General features: G+C 40.3%; 1 protein-coding gene across 9 annotated transcripts in view; it reads right to left on the reverse strand.

Annotated features, from left to right (window-relative positions):
* Positions 1–22,231, reverse strand: part of KCNJ6 (potassium inwardly rectifying channel subfamily J member 6) — a 177,251-nt gene that overhangs the window by 139,166 nt on the left and 15,854 nt on the right. For 2 of the 9 annotated variants that reach the window (XM_068913968.1, XM_068913920.1), the window contains exon 2: positions 19,879–19,970. The exons of the other annotated variants lie outside the window; for them this stretch is intronic. The gene's annotated coding sequence lies outside the window, so the exon portion shown is untranslated. The remainder of the gene's footprint in view (positions 1–19,878; positions 19,971–22,231) is intronic. 9 annotated transcript variants of the gene reach the window in all.

A 22,231-nucleotide genomic window follows, 5' to 3' on the forward strand; every position in this document is an offset into this window, starting at 1 on the left:
TTCTTACTGGTTGCAGAATTAAACCCAGAATGAATTGTACTCTGTACTGCTGGTCTCTAGATGAGTGTTTCCCCCCACCCCCCACCCCCCACCAGGTGTTAACATTACATTACGTTTCCTCTTTATGTCTGCTCCACTGACTGAGAATGCAAGGGAGTAAACAGATGTTGCATGGGTAGGCTTTTATTTATTAATGATTTGAGGCAGGGAAAAAAGTATGGCTCCTCTGAAGCTATGTATTCAAGAAGGCCCGCTGACAGTTCAACATTACACTTTTTAGCAAGACATAAAAGAGAGGAGTAACACACCACAGCGCACCGGAAATCAAAGGTATGGTTCTCCAAGCTCCTATTTGGATTGTAAATAGGCTAACTAAGTAGGGTTCCTTTCCCTATGGTATATCGATGAGACAACTTTTTATAGTCCCCTGTGCCACAACCTGTAGAGAGCGAGGGCAGGAACAAGTATATGAAGACGGTGTTGTAGGTCAGCCTGCATTGGGTAATTGGGAAGAATGTGTTCCCTAAGAACTAAGCTGATATACTATAAATGGCCAAAGAATCAAAAAGAAACATTTGCAGAATTTGAGGTCTAATACATAACGCAATTACAGATTTTTCCATCCTCTACAAACTGTTTAGCGTCAAACCAGTCAGGTCTCCCCGTTCAAAGAAATTATAAAATCAGTGCCATTCCTTTATGGAGTCACTGGCTTTCAGTTCTTACAAATCAACAAGTAAGGGCTACTGATTAGCATGACAGTAAGATCCCTATCATTGGTGAGAGCAATACTGGCTTTGGGAATAAGCAAAGTAGACAATAGACTATGGGAAACATCATAGTCTCTACAATCTTGCTGCTTACTTTATCTAGCCAGAGCTCTGGAAGTGCAGGCTGGCTGCTGCTGAGTTGAGAATGGTATGTGTAAGGAGAAGGGGACAAACTCCTGAAGGGGTAGTTGTTTCTTCTTTCACCCAAACACTGGCAGGAGCAGCAGCAAACTTGGCTCATCACAGCCTTCCCCAAGGCCTCTCTTCCCAGCTTTGCCCCTTACCCTTCTCAGGTGGGGATTAGCCTGTCTTGAGCTCTCTGCTTTGGAGGAGTAACACTTGATTCTACTGTGCTTCTGCAAAGCTCTGCACCAGCTCTGGGTGGGGAATGGAATAACATAGCTAGAACTGATTGAAAGCAGATATTGGCTCATCATGTTTTTAATGCAGTCATATTTACACTCCAGGCTCTTAGAGCTGATCCAAGGCCCATTGAAATCAGTGGGAGGTTTTCACTTGGCTTTAATGGGCCCTTGATCAGGCCCTTAATTAGTTATACTTCCATTATTGCTCAGCAGGAGTCTGAAGGCAGAACCTTGCTCACTCCTTCCTCTTTTTTCTTGAGAACACTCCTGTTATTGAAACATGATATGACAAACCTCCCTAAGGTACAGTGAAAAGGGCTTTGTTTTTTTCCCTTCATGTTACATAGAAATCTATAGCTCCTTTTGGTTTTCTTTTGTTCAGATTTCCTCCCACAGCAAGCACAGTAGTTACCTGCGCCTTAAGCTTTTCTGCATTCAGTTACGGTAACTTTACTGAAAGAGAGACTTCAGGATCTAGACTTAAAACTTACTGGGAACTGGCTGAATGGCAGAGCTCAGAGGGTTGTGACCAGTGGCGCAGAGTCTAGTTGGAGGCCTGTAGCTAGCGGTGTCCCCCAGGGGTCAATACTGGGTCCAGTATTGTTCAACTTACTCATCAGTGAAGGGACAGAGTGCACCCTCAGCAAGTTTTCTGATGATACAAAACTGGGAGGAGAGGCTGATGCATCAGAGGGCTGTGCTGCCATTCAGAGGGACCTGGACAGGCTGGAGAGCTGGGCGGAGAGGAACCTCCTGAAGTTCAACCAAGGCAAGTGCAGGGTCCTGCACCTGGGGAGGAATAAACCCCTGCACCAGTTCAGCCTGGAGAAGACTGAGGGGGGGTCTGATCAATGGGTATAAGTATCTAAAGGGAGGGTGTCGAGAGGATGAGGCTAGACTCTTTCCACTGGTGCCCAGTGATAGGACAAGAGGCAAGAGGCACAAACTGAAACACAGAAAGTTCCATCTGAACACGAGGAAAAACTTCTTTACTATGAGGGTGGCTGAGCACTGGTGCAGGTTGCCCAGAGAGGCTGTGCAGTCTCCTTCCTCGGAGATATTCAAAAGCTATCTGGGCACAATCCTGGGCAACGTGCTCTAGAGGACCCTGCTTGAGCAGGGGGGTTGGACTAAATGATCTCCAGAGGTCCCTTCCAACCTCAACCATTCTGTGATTCTGTGAAAATGTAACTTAATGTGCAAAAGCGTCTGAGTGACATAGGTTCTGTTATCCCACTTTGAAAAGTTACATTGACACTTGCAAGCCTATAATTCCCAGTGCAAGTCTAGAGGAGCTGGCAGCCCAACGCTGGCTAGTAAGATCTAGCAGGGTACAATCTGCATCACTGCAATCCTAAACAACTGTGTAAAGTTGTTCCAGGAGTAAGAACCTTTTCTGAAAAAGGTGTGGGGTGGCAGATGTGAAGATGTCCTAAACTGCACTGAAACAAATAAACATTAGTAATTACACTTATGCACATCATAACATCTTATTCAAACTCATGGGTTTTTTGCTGTGATTTGTTGGACTCCCAGAGAGTCAGGTTATGGTTGCTTAGGCTAGACAGGTCTCAGGGTGGCATTCACCTCACCCAACTTCAGCCACCCAAAAGTTAAGCATCTACTTCTGCGGGTAACGGAGAAGGAAAAGCATTGCTTTGCCCCCTCCTGAAGATGGTATGGAGAATCATCAGTTGCATAGAAACGGAACCTAGACAAGGGGCTGAACCTAAAAGTTTTATTTCATCACAGCTGGCAAGAAGTTAGACAAGTCCTCCTTCCTTTCAATGGAATGTAGTAAATATTCTCCATAAAAGAAAAGTACATAGTCTTATTAGTTAATTCTGTTTGAAATGGGCACGTTGATAGTAACAGTACCATTTAATATGAGGGAGTGTATTACAGTCTCTCTGGGACAAACATGTGGAAAAAAACCCTAGAGATGGCAAATACTTTTGTCGTTAAAGTGTAAACCTGCCATCTCAATACCTGGAACACTCCTAATCTATGGCATTATTGATACAAAAAGGCCTGGGTGCATTGACTAGGAATATATGCCACAGAGAAGAAAAAATGCCTCACATACCAAATCCATATGCATTGTGGTATTTGAGGGACAACCTGTTAGAGCAGAAAGAAATCCATCTGGCCCACCATTTGTGGGCACTGCATCTCTACTGTCACTTTTTCAAAAGTTATCTTAACACCCACCTCCAGGCTCAGTCTTAGTGTATGCAACTTTGTTCTAAAGTCTTAACATTCCCTTTATCAGTTGGAGAACTCGCTCCTGTTTTCCTCATCTCCCTTGCTGTTCTTTCATGCTGCTGGTGCAAAACGAGACACTGCATATATGTGTATGTGTTCAGGGGAGATGAGGAGATTTCCTGATTTCTTTGTAGTATCTAGAACTGCTTTAAAAAGAATTTTTATGGCACTATCTGAATATGAGTAGCCACCATGCAAAATTAAAACCTAAAGTAAAACTTGTATAAAAAGCTATCTTCTGATAAACATGTATCAGTTACCTAATAAGACTTACTGTACTCTGCTTATGGGTGAACATATTGACCTTATGATATATGGCGCATTTTCAAAGCTCAAGCTTAACTTGGCACTCCATCTACCTCCTTCACATTTGTTGCTTTCACTCTGATTCCATACTGTTTGCTTTCCACAAATAATACATTGTTCTTTTCTAGCTAAAAGTGGATGATGCTTCTTAAAGGCAGGATTTTATTGTTTCTCCCAATTTGATAACATCACTGAGGGACACTAGATGGAAAGAAAAAGCTCTTCCTACTGTGTTAAGCTTTAGCAATATGCAGGTAACTCTGCTACAGTAAATTCTACTGTGTGAAATCATTGTACTTGAAAAACAGACATCTACCTGAGCATTAGGCAGTGAGTTGCAGGTTTGAGCTGTTCTAATTGCTTCTCATTTCAATGTATGAGCAGGGATGGAAGTCTCAAGACCAGAAAACAATCTGGAAGCATTTTCCCAACCTGCACTAAATTTTCCACATGTCAGTAATGGACTTCAGTACATCCGCTCTCTCATTTGAGGGACGTGGTTCTTGTCTCCAGATATACGTGTCAGACGCTAGTTACTGAATAAGATAAAAAGTCACAGAAGCTGAGCTTTGATAATTGGCAGAGTTAATCAGTTCATATTCCAACATCTGAGCAGAAAACGAAGAATCCTAATTGGAAACACACTTTGGAGCTTGGCATCTTCTGCATTTCCATTATATTGCAGTTTTTTAACCATTGCATTCTATGGCAATAATAATAACAATGCTCAAAAAGGGTTCGGCGTTCTTCAAGAACAGAACATTCTGCCTTTTTAAAAAACAGAAAAAAATCTTGGTCATCAACTGGACTTATTAAATTTGCTTTAACTTAATTAAATTTCTGATAATTCAAAAATTTTGGAATATTTGTGCATCAGAAGTGCATTACTTGCTTTCTAATTCAGAAGGTGGAAGGAAGGTCTGTTTGGGATAACATGGTGCGGCATTCTTTCTCCTTCCCTCAAATTCACTGTTATTGCTCTGAGGAGTAAGAAATGAATCAGGGTGCTGAAAATCTGAATCTTGCTGTCAGTTGTGCTAGAGGAATCCTGTGAAACTTTGAGTGAATCTTTTCTTCTATCTTTTCTCTGGTTTAGCTCCACATCTCATATTATTGCCCTGTCTTCTAGGTTCCTGCTGGTGATGGACTCATTCATGCTTATGAAGCACGCATGTTAGAACTGAATTGTATAGTATCATGACCTGACACACTTGGGCAAATTCCGTTTTGAAAAACGGTATGTGAATGAACTATTCTGCTGCCAATATCTGAAGTGCTCCATTCAGAACTTACTTGAGCATCTCTACATAGCTCTATACTGTGCTGTGCTATTGTCTCTTCAGATAGGCAGGTCATACACACACCTATCAATTGACTGCCACAGGAAAGGTGACTGTTGAAAATTCGATTACAGTCAAGCAATTGATTTAGGTTTCCCTTTGACACACTAATCCACGCACGCACAGACATAGCTGTATGGGTGCTCATGTACACAAGTATGTGGGCACACACACACATGCATCCATTGTTTAATTTGCATTCCAGTTTTACTGCATTTATTTTCCTTGGTATTTCCTACCAGTGATTTTCAGAGACTCCTTTCTCCTTTCCTTATCGATTACCGAATTCCATTCATGGTAAATGAACAGAAAAGCCAATATATGGAGAAAGAATGTGAAGAAAATTCTTGTCTCTGGACAAAAACATACATTTCTGATGCATACTGTACATTTTATTAATGTGTGTGGTACCTCCAGTGTGCTTGCAAGGGTTTTGTGCTGACAAAACCAGTGAAGAATGAGTGATTCACACTGAAAATTAGTGAGGAAATTTGCTATTTACAGTCAAACAAAATCCTCCACAGACTTCTGACTATGTAACCTTTAATACGGAAAAATAGTTAATAACAGTTGCTTGTAGATTTGCAGTGTTGAGGCAGAGGCTTGGAACTGAATATATAATGGAATTGTGAAGCTTTCATCATTTTCAGAGTTGACAAAAATAGTGAATATTTAAATATTTCACTCTGGCTTATTATGAGCTTGTATTTCTCTACACTTACTAATAACTGAATGTATTGTGGCTTAGAAAAGCTTCAGCGCAGCCTACTCGAAGGTGGATACAGCTAACTATGAAGCACTGGAGGGAAAGGGAGATTGTTAGAAAAGGCACATGCCTGGTTATGGACTAATGGACAAGATGGGTTGGAGGAAGTGAAGGCACGCTTTTCCTTTAGGTCTTTGGTTTATACCTAACTTAAGCCAGCCTGTCCTGAAAGTCTCTGCCATTCATTGTTTATATGGAATTATTTGACAATCTAATGCCAGTTCTGTAACTAATCACAGTTCACTTAGCACCGCAAATATCTCTGATGCAGAGGACAAAGGTACAGTGAGAAAATATAGAGGGAGGTTAAAGCCAGACAAATTTGAACAAAAAGAGAGGCACCAACGTTTAGTAACGTTTGTATAATAACCTGTGGGTCTCGCTACCAGGCATGAAGTGAATTCACCACTTCTTGAGTCTTCGTGACAAGACCCGGACACATGCTGGAAAAATATGCTTTTGCCAAAGACAAGCTACTAAGCTAGGGCTATGTGGGATGGCCTGCTTCTTATAGGAGTAAGAGCAAATGAACTAATAGTGACTCTTGCTCTTAAAAATCATTGAAAAAAATGTGTTTGAGTGTCATGTGTTTCCTTTGTTTTACAGGCTTTATCCAAAGCAGAATTTTAGCTAAAGGCTTAATGGACTAGAAAATGAAATGTTGGCTGCTATTATACTTGTGGTGCGACTGGGCAGCTTCAGGGGCACATAGGGCTTTTGCCACCGGCTGTCCTAGCGACTCCAGTCCTCGGTGCCAACAGCTAAGCATCATTCTCCAGATCTACATTCCACCCAGAGGGGAGAGGGAATCTAAACAAATTATTTAAGGTACCTTTGAGTCACCTGATTTTAATGAGAGAGTTCTAAACTATGTATGTTCTAACTAGAAGAACCCTTAATACAACGACAGCTTTCTCTTCATTAGATAGCAGTCCCTTCTGCGTCCCTGGATGACACAACACTGTTGTTTTTTCAACTAATTAATCACCTCTTTTATTAAGTTAAGATATATTTGTACATTTTTACCCACTGAATGTCAAGTTACTCAATTTGGTATTGAATTACCTATTGGAGTGATCTCCAGCTTCTGAGGCTTTGAAATAATGTAGTTACTCATTTTAATTTTGGATTAAATTTAGATTCAAGTCACGTGAAATTATGCAGTAATCTAAAAACACATCCTGCAGAGTTTTGTCTGTGATTCCCGAAGAGACATAAACTGCAAATACTGATATATGATAAAGCCAAAATAATTTTTCCAGATTTACGAAAAGAACATTCAGCTTTGGTATCGATGTTTGGCAGTTATCCTTCATCCTATATATGTCTAGTGAAATCTGAAAAAGAGGTAGTTACAGCATATCCTCATATTAGGACCATTTGACTTCCAATTATTGCTATAAAGCACAATGCTGCCTGAAAACCTTGGGAGTAGTATAAGGAGATATTCCACAAATGATTCATGAGACTAGAGTGAATGTAGTTGCAATGAATTGTCACAAACTTTAATTTTAAAGAGCTATTCTACCACACCATTCTCCCTTTAAAATATCTATTCTGCCAAATGTAGAAGGGAGTCTTTGCTGGCAAGGTCCAGAGTACTGAATAAAGGTTAAAAGTCAGGGTCTCCTGAATTCTAGCACCAACTTGCTACTTCCCTGTCTCTTTCCTGTCAACAGAATGCACCAAATTAAACTTCCAATGGAATTTTCTGTGTAGCTTCTTTCCCCACAAGTAATATATATTCACCAAGTTTGCAGAAGGTGAAGAAACCTTAGCTGGCAATTGTGGAATTCATCTCACCCACTTTTTCCCTTCTAAATGTTAATGTCATTTGGCTCCTTCTGTAGTCAATGAAGACAGAGACAAGCAGGCAACAAACAGGCACTTACAGAACTCACTTTTTCCCTCTGAAATTAGGACTTGAGATAGGAGATGTTTATTTCCTCCTCACTGACTGCAGAGGGAGCAGTCCAGCTTATACTAAATGCCTAGTATTTAGACAACTAGCATTATTAGCTAAATGGCTGGTTGTTATTAAGGTATACTTTAAATGATGATTATTGACCATTGTATTATGCGCTCTTGATAAATTAGTAGCACAGATCAGTTACATTCTCTTCTTCCAGAGTCTGAGAGGAATACCTGGCATAATACAAATCAATACGCTTCTTAGACCTCCTCTGTACTCCAACACTCTGTCTATGTGAGCAAGTTAAAGCAAGAACAGAAATAGTGCTGGCACTGGAAACAACTTGTCTGTAATCTTGAATTGTCAGAATATCCATGGGCATAGTTTTGGCCCAGATCAACTAGGACACTCACTCCTAAGTACAGTTTGAGAGTTGGCATGGGCCAGAGCCTGTTCCCAACAGACAACTGACACGTGGCTGCGACTTTTGGAGATTGAGGGAGCTCTGTGCTAGTGCCTCAGTGTCAGAACAGTCCCAGGCATGCTAGGTTTATTATTACAGAGGCTTACTTAGGTATGTGTGAATCTGTGCTCCCCTCATAATCTTTATGAGATTTTTAGCATTAGTGAAGCCTTTCTATTGGGTCCTGTCAAAGTAACTCTGCGTATCCTGTAGGCATTAAGGGATGGGGGAAGTTCAGAGTCAGAGTCCTGTAAAACCGCTTTTAATATGGTACAGGTATCCTCCTGGTTCCAGCAATAAAACACCATCACATCTATGCAGTTGGAAATGAAGTTTATTTCAGATTCTTTTCGACTTTTTGTTTCATTCTGCTTTTTATTTGATGGGAGAAAATAAAATGTCTACAGGCCTCGCTACATGAGGGGCCAGGGCCATTTAGTTGAAAGGTATCAATTTATTCCTCAGCTTCATACAAAAACCCTTTTAAAAGGTAACATTTGAACAAATATGATCTCTCTACAAACATTATGACAAAAACCATTAAAATTGCTCAAAGAGTGTTAGAACACTGTTCCATTTAGCTTTTTCCTTTCTCCCTTGAATCATGATTCTCTTTTCTGGTTAGCAAGTGTTATCTCCTATTTTACTGCTGGAACAGCCACCCATGGGATTTACATTACATAACACAATAAAATACTATACATTGCTGTCTTACAACTTAGCTAAGACTGTAGAAGTTATAATCTGCTGATCATTTATTTTTGGACTATTTATTTTTTCTTTCCAGATGACAATTAATTTAACCAGAGGAAAACTTATTTCTGATATCTAACCAAGCATAGAGTGTTTCTACTTCTTCGTAACATATCAATGACAAATTCCTCATGTCATACACCTGAATGATACACTTGAATTACTTGTTTTTTGAGAAGACATCACATATAACTTCCAGCAAAAGAACTGCAATCTTTAAAATACTATTTTTTTTATTCCAGACCTCAGTGCCAGAATTAATAGTACTCATTCTTCAAATGATTTTTTTGTCAATGGACAACTGACATTTTTTTCTTTTGAATCACATATCTAATGTTAGAAGTATTCAATTTTTTTATGTAAAATTATGTATTTATGCTAGACATCCAGGTGGAATGTATGACACAGTGCTGAAATCTATTTGTCCTGCTTTACCCATAAAGTTTGATTTCAAAAAGACACTAAAGAAGTAAACTGCAAAAATAACCCTGAAACCCTGAAAAATAACCCTTTTGCAGTAAACTGCAAAAATAAAAATGCTCCTCCTTCTGCAGTAGGACTTAAATGAATGTCAGAGATGTCTTGGATTTTACATCTATTTATCATCAAAGCTTCTTGTGTGATGGCGATACACACTAGATGCTGTAGGGATTGGGGAATACCATATCTGAAAGGGAGGAGTGGAGGGGAGGACTGCCAAAACATGGATTACAAAGCAAAAAAAATTTAGGCTCAAAGGTTATTCATAATGGTATTGTGTAAATAAAGGAAGCAGCTCTGCTGCCCAACTGTTCCAAAGATGTCAACAGAATTGCTTTAATTTTGCCAAGGGGCTAGATGCCAGTGGCAAAAATTAACATAGTGTAACATCTGTTTTTTTGCAATTCTCACCCAAAAATGAGGAGGGACCAATCAGTTACTTCAATATGTATGACTGAAAAGGACATTGATCTTGTAGCATTCTCTTTAATAGAATATGCTTCTGTGAGCTGTTGCTTTTCCCAACCTGCTCTCCTATGCAGCCCACATGTTGTATGGCCATCAAGCCAATGACATTTAGGACTGGTATTAGGGTTCCTCCCCAGTTCCTGGGGTCCTGAGTCCAGGGTGACTCAGTCAGTGTTCTGAAGACTTTCTTGCTAAGTCCTTCTCTCTCCTCCTTTTCCTCCTCCTCCTCCTCCTCCAAATGTCTCAGAGATGCAGCCAAGCATGTTTAATCCTTTCCCAACACCCGCTCACAGGGAAGAATGCTTCTGGCAGGCACAACTAGTCTGCTGTAATTTACAGGCAACTTGATTAAACAGCTGTCCTACATTTCTAAAGTGTTGAACACCTTGAAGGAGCATTCAGCTACAAACAATGTAAAACAACTTTGAAGCCCTTTAAAGCAGAGAAACTGTGATAGAGTCGCATAAGAATGAACATTAAAAAGCCATCAGACATGATCAAACCTAACTCTTAGGTGCTTGCTGTCAGGAGTAGGACGCACAGCTTAATTCCTGTGCCTAACTCCCTCTATAGTGTAGGAAAGAATCAGATGTTTCAGGATGGAATTTGCAAGACCTAGCATGTTTGGGAAAGGCATATTGTTCTCCAGTTGCTTCCAGTCTTTTGTTTTGTCTTATTCTTGTCTTAGTGGAATACTACAGGCTTGTTACTATTGAACGGGAAGCTAGTCTTTCAGACCTTTTCCTCAGTCTGTCAAGATCATTCTGAATGCTAGTCCTGTCATCCAACATGCTTGCAAATTTTATAAGCAGTCAATTCCATCATTCAGGGCACCAATGAAACACCAGAGAACTGGATGCTCTACAAACTCAGCTTGATACATCCTCCCACGCTGGCAGTGAACCACTGCTAACTCTTCTCTGGTATACTTTTATGACTAGTTTTGTAACTGTACCTAGGTAATTTCTTCTAGACTAAGTTTCACTGCTTCCTTATTAGAATACTGTGTCAGATATTCTCAATAAAGGCAAGATATATGACCTCTTCAGCTTCTTCCCTAGCCTATTTTGATCTACTGTGGAATGAAATTAGATTGGCTTGTTGCAATGTGCTCTTGACAAATCCATTTTGGCAGCTCTCACATTTCGATATTTTCTGATGATTAAAGCAGTTTTTATTTTTTCAAGGACTTAAGTTAAGACAAATAGTCCATAATTCTGTAGTTTCTCTTCTTTGTCCTGCCCAACATCCTCCTTCTTAATAGACGGGTGCCACACTTACTCTTTTCCTACCTGCTAGAACTTCCCTTGTTCTCCACGAGTTCTTAAATGGCTTTGATGTTGTCTCAGCCGGTCCTTTAAATGTACTGTTCAGGCCTAATTGATTTGAAAACTTCCAGGTTTAGGTATAGTCTAGCCTGTACTTTCCCAGGCTTTTGTTCTTGGTTTTAACACTGCCAGTCCCTTGCTCACTATAGGCCTTTCCAGGGAGAACTGGTGCAAAACATATTTCTATTGCTCTTTACCCTGCTCAGTACCATCTATCAGTAGCTTTCCTGTCTGTTGAGAAGTGGGCCAAGACTCTCCCAGCTCTTCCTTTTTTACAACTCTACTTACCACTGGTGCTTCTTGCTAAGTGCATTTCATGTTCTTTCTTGGCTTCCAGAGTTAGTCCCTATTTTCTTCAGTAAAAAAAGGTAAAAGTAAAGTGATTATCTTCAGTGCTATGATAATAGTTTGCACTTTGTGTCTCCTTCCTTCTTATGAAGTCAATGTGAAATTCATGAGTTAGTTCAGCTGATCTGTTCCTGCACCTCCTATATTTATCTCCCTATATAGAGCATGGCTGGGTAGACCCTGAATGAACCTACTGTGTCAGCCAGCTCTTCAAGCCTTTGCTATGCCAGATAACTCATTATCCTGATCTAGAAAGATGTCTGTACTAATGCAAAAAAAATAGGGAATAAAAGGGAAATAATCTAACGTGTTCAATAGATTGGCGCTCTCATTCACCTCATCCCTTTTATGACCTTTTCATGAATAACTCTACTTACGCCTTTGATTTTAGGTCCTTGTCAAAGTCATAGGTGTTTAAAAATACCTTTGAGGTTTTTTTTCATCTTTCGCTTCAAAGACTGTTAAAGCCTTCCTCAGGTAGCAATCTTATAAGCAAAGATACTCCCTCCCCACTTCCTCCCTGAAGATAGCCTTCCTCTTCTCTCCTCTTCCATGAGCTCACGGAACATCACTCTGTGGTTAAAGGAGCCATACTCCATACTGGTTATACCATCTGTGTGGCTGTGCCTGAACCATGGTTGTTCTTATTCCTTCTTGAGCTTTGGGCATTCACTAAAAGAACTGACCAAGATCGTGTTCATGAAGTTCAAGTTCTTCACCTTTTCCAGAATTCTTTGCTCCAGCTCCCTGAGCTTCTTAATTACTTTTGATGTGTTCGTTCAAGGTTGTATCATTAGTGCCTGGAGGAAGGAGAAGTGTGGGTAGTGGCACAAATAAACCTGAGCAACTTTTCAGTTATCCACTCAGGCTGCTTGGCAAGACATTCTCTGGATTTTTAGGAGTCCTTTGGTAATTCATGGGGACAGGGTCAAAAATTACCACCACCTTGTTGTATAAGACTCCTTCTCCTCTGCTGTTTGGAATAGATTCTTTCTATTCTTGATCTCAGTAGGTGATTACTCACAAATTGAAAACTGTGTCTCCAAGGATGGACGCAGCCAACTTTATCTCTGTGAAGTGACCTCCTCCTCCTCCTCTGTTACTGGTACTGCTGCAGTACGTATACAAGTATCTAGTGTCTATGTCCTTGGAGATTTCCTGAACTGAAATCTTTATGAGCATTAGCTCAGCTGACAGCCCAGTTTGCAGCTTTTCTACATGAGTCTTAAGAAATTTTGTTAGATGGTATAGCCAGTGCTAATAGCTTTCCCCTCTTGACCTTCACTGAAAGGGAAATAGTTTACAGCCCCTGCAAATCTAGTCCAAGACTTGGGAGGAAGCACTGACCTCATCAGTCACTGTCCTTAGTGATGCAGGTTGATAAATATCTGAGAGCCAAGATGCTTCTTGTGGAGCTGCTTCTATTCATCATTCTTTTTTTGTATATTCTGATCCTTGTTAATACCTTGCATTTCACACTCCCTCCTGAAACTTGTGTTTAATAGCTTTTGAAAGCTGCGGGGCTGATGGCTTACTGACCCACTGGCTTAGCTCCCTTGTTGTAAGAGAGGCAGTAAATCCTGTTGTGAATTAATGGTGGAATGTTTTATTGTACAGAAATGCTAACTTAGGTCCAGAAGTCGTATAGCACTGTTAACATGAGGGTGTGCCAGTGCCTGAAGAAGTCCTGCCCCTCAGTAAGACTAATTCTCCAGGAAGCAGCACCATATTGAACTTTTGGATCTGAAAGTACCTCAGCCACAGCTGAATCTCTGTACTGCTTTCTGCGATATGCTTTATATGCTCAGATCTGAGCTGTTGGCCTTACTTACATCTTGAAAGATGGCAAATGGGATTTTAATAAATAATCGATATTGCTACTCATGATATTTGACCTTTATTTTTTATTTTAATCATTGTTTGCACATTGCAAAAAATTCACACCCTTGCTGAAGGAAAGACCAAAGCTCCTTTGCTGAAGTGTTGTGGAGTTTACAAAGGTAATGTGTTCTCTTGCACTCTGCTGTTGTAAGCATCATTCTCTCCCTGCTCCGCCTCACCTCTTCCTTCTTTTTCATTGTAATTTCACTACCTTTAACCAGCAGCAGACCTGATTCTCCAGTGCATCATGCTTTGTATGTGCAAATCAGATCCAAACGTTTAGTACGGCACTGCATCATGCTGAATTGACTTGTTCAGGTACTACTACCTCATGCTAATGCTGATATGCTATTTTGGAGACCTAAGCTGTGTTTCTACATGGTATTCCCACTCTTGCAAAGTAGATATCAAATGTTTCCATCCTGATTTTCACAAGTATATGGGACTTTCCTAAGTTCAAGGCTGAGGAGAATCAGGCTCAGGGCATTTGAACGCTGTTACTTTATAATGGGAACCAGTCAACTTGAGAGTTTGTGCCTTTCTCCAAATAGGTAAGTGAATGTGACTGTGCTGTGTCTGCTATGCAAAAGTGACAAGTTGAGCTTGGCTTTTAAGCTGGGTTTGCATCCAGCTCTTGCACATGGCTGGCGACATAATACTGTAACAGCGTGGAAAGGCAAGGGTTACTTGATGAGGAAAGTGATAGTGGAACAGAGCACTGAATTTCATTAAAAAGGTGAACAACTTGAGTTTGTGACAGTTAAGAGAACAAAGTTCTTCAGAGGGATTATTTAGGTTAGGGGATAATTGTACTGGGCAAAATGTACATTTCTCTGTGTATGTAATAAACTGCTGTAGCCCATTGATTCAATTTAGTGCTCTAATAAAAAGCACCCATAACTGTGCACTTAGTACTGAATTCCTGTGGCCCTGGTTTGGTGTAAACAGCATTTCTGTGTCATGCAGGAATCCCCAAGAAGGCATACCTGTATGATCATCGGTAGCATGTAGGGACCATGTTGGAAGTTTTGGGAATCTGGTATTCTCCATTCACGGCACTAATCTGCAGGGGCTACAGCTAACCAGTATAGTTCAGAGCAGCTGCACGGTCTGTGTCAGCACAGAATCACACAGAAATTGGGAAAACACTCTATTTCATCTGTGGATCAGCTTCCCATAGCCAGCCTATGCTATGGCCAACCTATGCTGATAAACTAGCTTTGTAGGGAAACAATTGCTACCTGCTATGGGATTGCTCTACTCAGCAGGTTTCAGAGCCCATCTGTCCTCTGGTATATGATCCATTCCATACAACTCCAGTGAGATTGCATGGCATGCAAACTGGGGCTCATTTTGGCCCTGTATCTCTTTTCATCATATCTTCCTTTTGTTGCACTGCCAATACTATAGAGCTGTAAGCTCTATGCATGCTGCATCTATGGCAGTGCTCTGCTAAGTTCAAAATGTTCTTCTTTCAGTGGGAATTGCTAGAGGCAGGAAAGCTTCACTTTGAGATCCTACTTAAAAGTTCACAGTGATAGTAATTAGGAGAGAGTATTATTTGACTTCAAACGGAACATGTGCCATCTGAACACTCAGAGTCCTGCATGACTCTCAGAGAGAATAACCAGACTGCTGTAACATTGCTCTCATAGTCATTCTCCTGACGCTGCTGCTTTGTTTCCTAAGCTGAAACTCTCGCTTTGTGTTTTTTAGTAAGAGGACTGTGTTCCTTGATCCTGTCCCATTGCCTGGAGAAGGGTTACAGGTTAATCAGGGCTATATTTGCTTTTTGTTTAGAAAATGGAGTGCGCTCTCAGCGTGCGGTTAGTGCTCTGAAGTGTTTCTTAGCCCTTCACCCCTGGATACTCTTGGGGACAAAAAATATGTCATTCCAGTGGGGAAATGAAAACCATCTCCATTGCCTGTTCCTCACAACAGGAGAATTTGTCCAGTTTTTAATGTACTCTTATATGACTGAGCTTTCTCATTAATATACATGGAGGGAAAGAGATAAACACTTTCCAGAGGAATGTGGGAAGTCCCTCCAGGGGTAGAAAGTAACCATGGCATGTTTTCAGAGGCCCAGTGGGGATAAAAGACTTTGTTCAGCAGCCTTGACAAACTGAATGACGAAAAAATGCTTTTTGCTATAGAAATAAAGAGCAAGAGAAGGAGCGAGGGAAAAAGAAGGGGAGGGTGAGGAGATCAGCAAGCTGAGAGGGAGTAAATCATGAGTATTTAGTTTATTTCAGTACTTAAAACAGGTCTGGTGGCCTAGGGTATAGTCTAGAGACACTTGTATAATGGAGCTGAGAAAGAAGCTGGAGAAAACAGTTTGATCAAAAGCAAAGCTGAAGAGGGATATATCTGTTTCAGAATTCCTGGCAATGCTCTTGCTTGCTCTTATTAGTGGATTGAAAGGGTAATAGTTGCATTCAAGTCACTATTGTAGCAGTCTAAGTCAGTCAGAAATGTGAGTGCCCTAGAAAAAAAACTTATTATGTGACAGTCAATGCAGTTAATTCACATTTTCAATTGTTGTCCCACAAGGATAAGTCTATGAGGAAAATATCACTATGTTAAGGTTCTTCCATGGAGACCGACGTAGGTGACAAAATTTAATTAAGGGCCTCAATTTATTCCCGCTGAAATGAGTAGGAAAACTCCCATTCGCTTCAGAAGCAGCAACTACTTTGTATGTATTACAAGTATCAGAAATACAGAATTGAAAATAGCAGGAAAAAAACAGCTCATGTTAAGGACTCTGAAGTAACCAAACTAGAATTCAGATTCCACAACACTCAAAAGTATAGCTGTATATTTCCAGATAGCCCTATGGAATTCAGTAATGCAGAGCTACTCACAGAATAAACATTTGCCAAGGGAATGATTAAATATTTTTAACATCTACCTTTGTTTGGCTGTAAATTATTTAAAAGTTTTTTTCCAAATGAAATAGCTTCCTATTCCAGTACACATACACACAGAAAGAATATAGATAAAATGTTTGAGGAAGGAAGGAACGTACAATTTTTTAAAGAGGAAAATTCCAAATCCACTTTTGGACTGGAACTTGTACACCAACTTTCTGTGGAAAAAAGCTTTAAAAATGAAATACAAACCTTCTAGAAATACGACGCAATTTTGAAAAAGATTGCCAAGTGATCATCTAATGATAGACTATTCCTACAGAAAATCATGCGAGAAGCACAGAAAATACAGTGACAAGCAGCCACGTTAGCAGCAAGAAACAAGGACATTCAAAGTGGAAGGAATTCTGATATTTAAAAACAAGAATAATGAACACGAACATACTAGAAATTAGAATACATCCAAAGATCCCCGATGACTATAAACAGGCAAATGTTAGGCCTGCCTTTTAAGAAGACAAGAAGGAGGATATAGAGAACCACAGGCTGATTAGTCTTTTCTCAGTCCTTGGGAGAATTATAGAGGAAATCCTCAAAGAAGCTATTTCCAGACACATGAAGGACAAGAACATGATCAGGAACAGCTGACTTAGATTTATCTCTTGGCAAATCATGCTTGACCAATCTGACAGCCTTCTATGATGAAATGAGTGGGTGGGTGTATGAGGAGAGAGTAGCTGGTATTGTTTACCTCAAGTTTAGCAAGACTTTCAACACAGTATCCCATAGCATCCTGCTAGCCAAAGAGAGGAGAAATGGACTGGATAGGTGGACTGGAAGGGAGGTGGAAAATTGGCTGGATCTCTGGGCTCAAGAGGTCAACGGTTTGATGTCTTAACAGTTGGTGGTGTTCCTCAGGGGTTGATACTAGTCAAGGCCAATGCTCTGTAATGTAATGATGGGACTGAACATGTCTCGACCAGTCCGTGGACGACGTCAAACTGGAGGGAGGAGTTGATGCACGCGGAGGTAGGGAGGTCACTCAGAGGGATCTTGTCAGGCAAGAGGAATGGACTATGAGGAACCCCATGAAGTTCAGCAAAGACGAACGCGAGGTCCTGTGCCTGGGACACAACAAGCCGTGCAACAATACAGGCTGGGGACCAACGGGCTAGGTAGCAACTCTGCAGGAAAGGACCTGTGGGTCCTGCAGACAGCAAGTTGTACATGAGTCAGCTGTGCACCCTTACAGCAATGAAGGCTGACTGTATGCTGGGACGCATTAGTTCATAATGTAGCCAGTAGGCTGAGGGAAGAAATTATTCCCTTCTGCTTAGCACCAGTGAGGCTGGACTAGAGACCTGCAGAGGTCCCTTCTAATCTATTTTTTTCTGTAATCCTGTGAAATGAATTTATAATTCTTATATTTAGTAATGTTAGTTTGGTTGGGGTTTTGTAAGGGTTAGGGAACTTTTAATTAACTCACAGTAATAACCACACATATGCTGAATAACAGTGCATTCACGGGGACCATAACCCTGAAAGTTTGTAGGATAAAATTTAGGTCCTTGACTACTGACACAGAGGAAATATTCCCAGACAATGCAAAGGTGAAGCATTTTATTTTCCACGTTACTTGTTTGAGCACTTTTCTCTGGTGAGGGGAAAAAGCTTTTTAAAATTTTCTTTTAACTTTTAGTTCTAATAGTTCTAATTTTGACCGCTGTACTAAGCACTAATACATGTTTATCTAGCTGCATCTGAACTGTACTGTTCTCCTCCTCTTTGCCTCCCACGTCGTTGTGTAGGATTAAGTAGAAGCGCTAATTCTAGGTTACTGAGTATGGCTTTGATGATTATAGTTATAATTGGAGAGTTGGGTTTTGGGTTTAGCTTTGTCTTTTTTGCTGATGGCATATCTTTACCAATGAAACTCAACTGATTAAGAGGCCGACGCACAAATGCCAGTCCTTAGACTGTGACTATGTTGAGCTGTGGAATACATGCTTGGGATCCAGCCTCACTCAACCTTAGATTTCACTGAAATGAAAAGCTAGCCTGAAGCCAGAAGCCTTACTGGTGTAGAAACTCTTTCCTCTGTGTAATTTGCAGAAAGTGAAGCCTGAATTTTGTCCCTCTTTAGCTCATAAGGACGGTGCCTGAGGCCTTACTTTTTAGAAAAAAATGGAGATTGCTTGTCAGTTCAGTAGCCAGTGTTTGCTCTGACCTTTCCCAATTGCACAGCCCAGCTCTTTGGCTTATCTTGGTCATGAACCGTATGGGGTAGCACTGCCTACACACTTGACAGCTACAGTTTGGGATTTGAATGGGCCTACTGTTTGAGAAACTGTTTTTTTATTAGACCTGATCTAATGTTTGCTTAATACTGGAAAGGTCCTCTCTGTACAGGCTCTAGTCCAGCGCGATTAAGAGCCACAAAATCTGTTTCAGGGAGACTACAGTTCCACCCCACCTCCCCACACAGAGGTTCTCCTTCTGTATAGTGGCTCTGATCTAAACTATTTTTGCTTTGTTTTTAAACTGAAGGAACGATATGACTTACTGCTATAAATGGACGTGGGTCTGACCCAGGAGCACTCGTTTATCGAAAAATGTGATCAGGAGAAAGTAGCAATAGCACAAAAATGACTTTGTTCTGAACATTTAAAAACAATTATGGTATTTTATGGCCTGGTGTGAGGAAATACAACAGATGATTACATTTTTTACAGCTCCGATCTGACCGTTTCACCTGTGTTCACCTACCACTGTCAATTAACGTTCCATGCTCCTTATCAACTTGCAGTCAACCATTCACTTTAAACTAATCTGCTTCAAAAAATCTTTCTATATTTATTTCCAAACCCATGCTTTGGACCTAAAACAGACTGATCTTTGGTACCGGTCAAGCAAAAATACTCAGGCTCCAACTTCTGGTAAATGTTTGGGGTAAGGTAAATTCATCTAGGCTGAAAATGTGCTATGTGTACTGTACTTCCAAGAAGCTGAAAAACTCTTCTCTCTCGTAAAAGTACTCTGTGCTTGCACTGCGACAAGATATGAGAAACTGCATCTTAAAATCATCATAAAAGAAAAGTAACTTGAAATATTTGTAAACATTTCTAGAATGTGTTAGTTAATCATTTTCCCTCTCTCTGCTGGTTGTACATTTAGAGTTATATAGCACAAACAGGAAGAAAGTTCAGGCTGCGTTGTACAAAGACTTCTGCTGACAGTTATAAGAAATGAAGCCATGCTGAGCTGTAGTAAGGAAACCTTATGTCAGACCTCTCTCTCCTACATATTACCCTACTTAAAATAAATTTACATTTAAAGCCTGATATGAAACCCATTGAAGTTAGCGGAAAGAGTTTAATGCTTTTTGACTCCAATGCATATACAAGATTACATATTTGCTGATTCTATTTCTGTAACAGCTTGGCAGGATTTGCTATTCCTATACATTTTCAGCAAGTCTTCCTGCAGTTTCTTTTGTTATTATTTTTCCCCCTCATGATCACATCACTTGTCTTTTCTCTTCAGCATTTTCAAGAGCCTACCTGATTTTCCTACCAACTAGCAGCTTAATGCTCTTCTAAGATATGAGTTGTATGTGATTCTCCAAACCCACCAGTCTGGTTTCTGAATGCAGCTGTAATTGAAGACAAAATAACAAACAAACCATGAGTGCCATCCTTTGCAAAGTGTCCAAGTCAGAATTTCTTTCTTAAATTTTCTTAATCTTTGACGTTATACTGTATTTCAGTTTAAATTCTGGATAGAGATACATTTGCTTTGTATCTGCTATTGTTACCTCTTATTTTATGAATGAACAAAGGTTTTTTCCTGCAGCACACATTGCTGGAATGCAGTGTGACAATAATAGATGTTTGCAGCTTATATACAGTGGGTACTATTTCCTCTCTGGATAGCAGTTCAGAATAGCTTTTTACTTATTTTTGATATTTCCATAAGGCATATGCTTGAGAGTGTTAAGTTAGTATATTAACTACATGGTACCTTCCAGTGAAACGCACTTCTGAATCCTGTGATCTGATAAGAGATGTACTGAAATTAAAACTGTACATTTGATAATTACAAGGGGTAGAGAGAAGGGAAATAAAGATTAGCAACATCCAGATGTTGCAGACAGCCCTCTTTTCAGTTAGCCAACCCAGAACTGGATTATTCTGAATATGGGGGTGTTTACAATCCCATTCTACTTCTAGAGTCCCCCCTACCTTTTTTTTTTTTTTTGTCTCTCTTGAGCCCTTTTCCTTCCCATCTCTCCCAAATTTCACCCATCGTAAATTCTTAAGTAGCTTTGCAATCTCTAACTAGTGATGGAGAACTCAGTGTGATCCAGAATTTGGCACTGGGATGCTGCAGAAGTTTGTGGTCATCTCTTGCAAACCCAGTTGCTGAGAAAAAAAGACATGGTAATGAATGTCTAGAGAACAGTTGTATGAGCTGTGTTCTCTTGTATTACACAGCACCCACAAGTGCAAAGTCAACACTTGTCAATAGCTACCACTGTATGTATCTTACATATATTTACAGTCACCCTCGCTAGAGTATTGCAGATATTGTTGGAATATTTGTTTAAGAAGTAGCATCTTTTCTTTGCTTGTTTGTCTTTCTGATTTTAATGGTAGCTATGACACTACTTCTGGAAAGGAAACTAACACTACTTTGTTTTTAATGCTGAAAGACCTCTGATCCACTTACAGCAAAGCAATTGACAATAGCCAAGAAGTCCAAGATAACTGAAGAGATACTGCATTTTATGAGCAGCATTTTGATGTACAGACTACATTGGACAGGGCTAATGGGCTGCAATCCAATAGCCTCCTTTCTCCTCCTCCCCTGTAAATCTGATGCTGGGTGAAGATTTGATAATCTCTCATTCCCATTCAGTAAAAAATTAAATGAGGCACTTTATTTATCTCCCATCTAATAGGACTTAAGAACATACTGAAATGCTTTCCTGTATTTGTACCAGGAAAAGCAAAGCAGCACACTAAGGAGAATATAGCACCGTATCTGTATTGTTTCCACTAGGGCTGTCACCATGTCCTTCCCTTCCAGCTCGGTGTCCCTTCCTCTCCACATTGAAACAGGGGCCGTGATTCACAGCCCATTGCAATTGATGGCAATCTTGATGTTTTTAAACAGCCACTGTTTTTTATTATCAAAAAAAGGTTTCCTCCCACCCTTTCCTATGGTACCTCTGATCCTGCTGTTAGTTTCAGCTCTGATAGTCTAAGACCACCTCTGAGATCAGGAAGTTCTGAGCTACTTAATGCTGCAGCTGGAGAGTGTCAGAAACAACGGGAGAAAGGAAAAAAGCCTGACTTCTGCCTAATTTTGATATTTCTATAAGCCAGACAGAAAGACAGTGATGTAGAGCCATATAAATGGAGAATTTTAGTAGGTAAGATTCTGCTCTGGAGCTCTAGAAAAAGGGGTTCATTTCTCACATTTTGTAAAACAGTAGATTGCCACATTGATATATTTATTTTAGGCCCATCCCGTGAAACTTCAGGCACTAAAATGTGACAACTCCAGAGGCCTATTGAGATCTTTAGTGACCTAAAGTTGCTCTTCCCAGGTACCCAGCTCTCTTTACTGACTGTATAGAGAGACCGAGGAGGCTATATTTCTAAACTAGGCATTGCCTGTTGGGGCTTTTGTGTGAAAATCCGACCCTGTGGATATCAATGGGGAATTATCTCTTCCTGCCCAGATAACTATTGAGCTGGGAGAAGTAGTTTCTTGTTACAACCATATAGCATAAATGCCTCTTTTCAATAATGGGGAATTGATCTGACAAGCTAATAGAAACTGCAGACTGTGTATGTCAACGGGGTGGGGGGGGGAAAGCAGGAAGGTAGGAAATGTCATTATTTTCTC

This window comes from Struthio camelus, chromosome 1, assembly GCF_040807025.1.
Source record: "Struthio camelus isolate bStrCam1 chromosome 1, bStrCam1.hap1, whole genome shotgun sequence".
Lineage (NCBI taxonomy): Eukaryota > Metazoa > Chordata > Aves > Struthioniformes > Struthionidae > Struthio > Struthio camelus.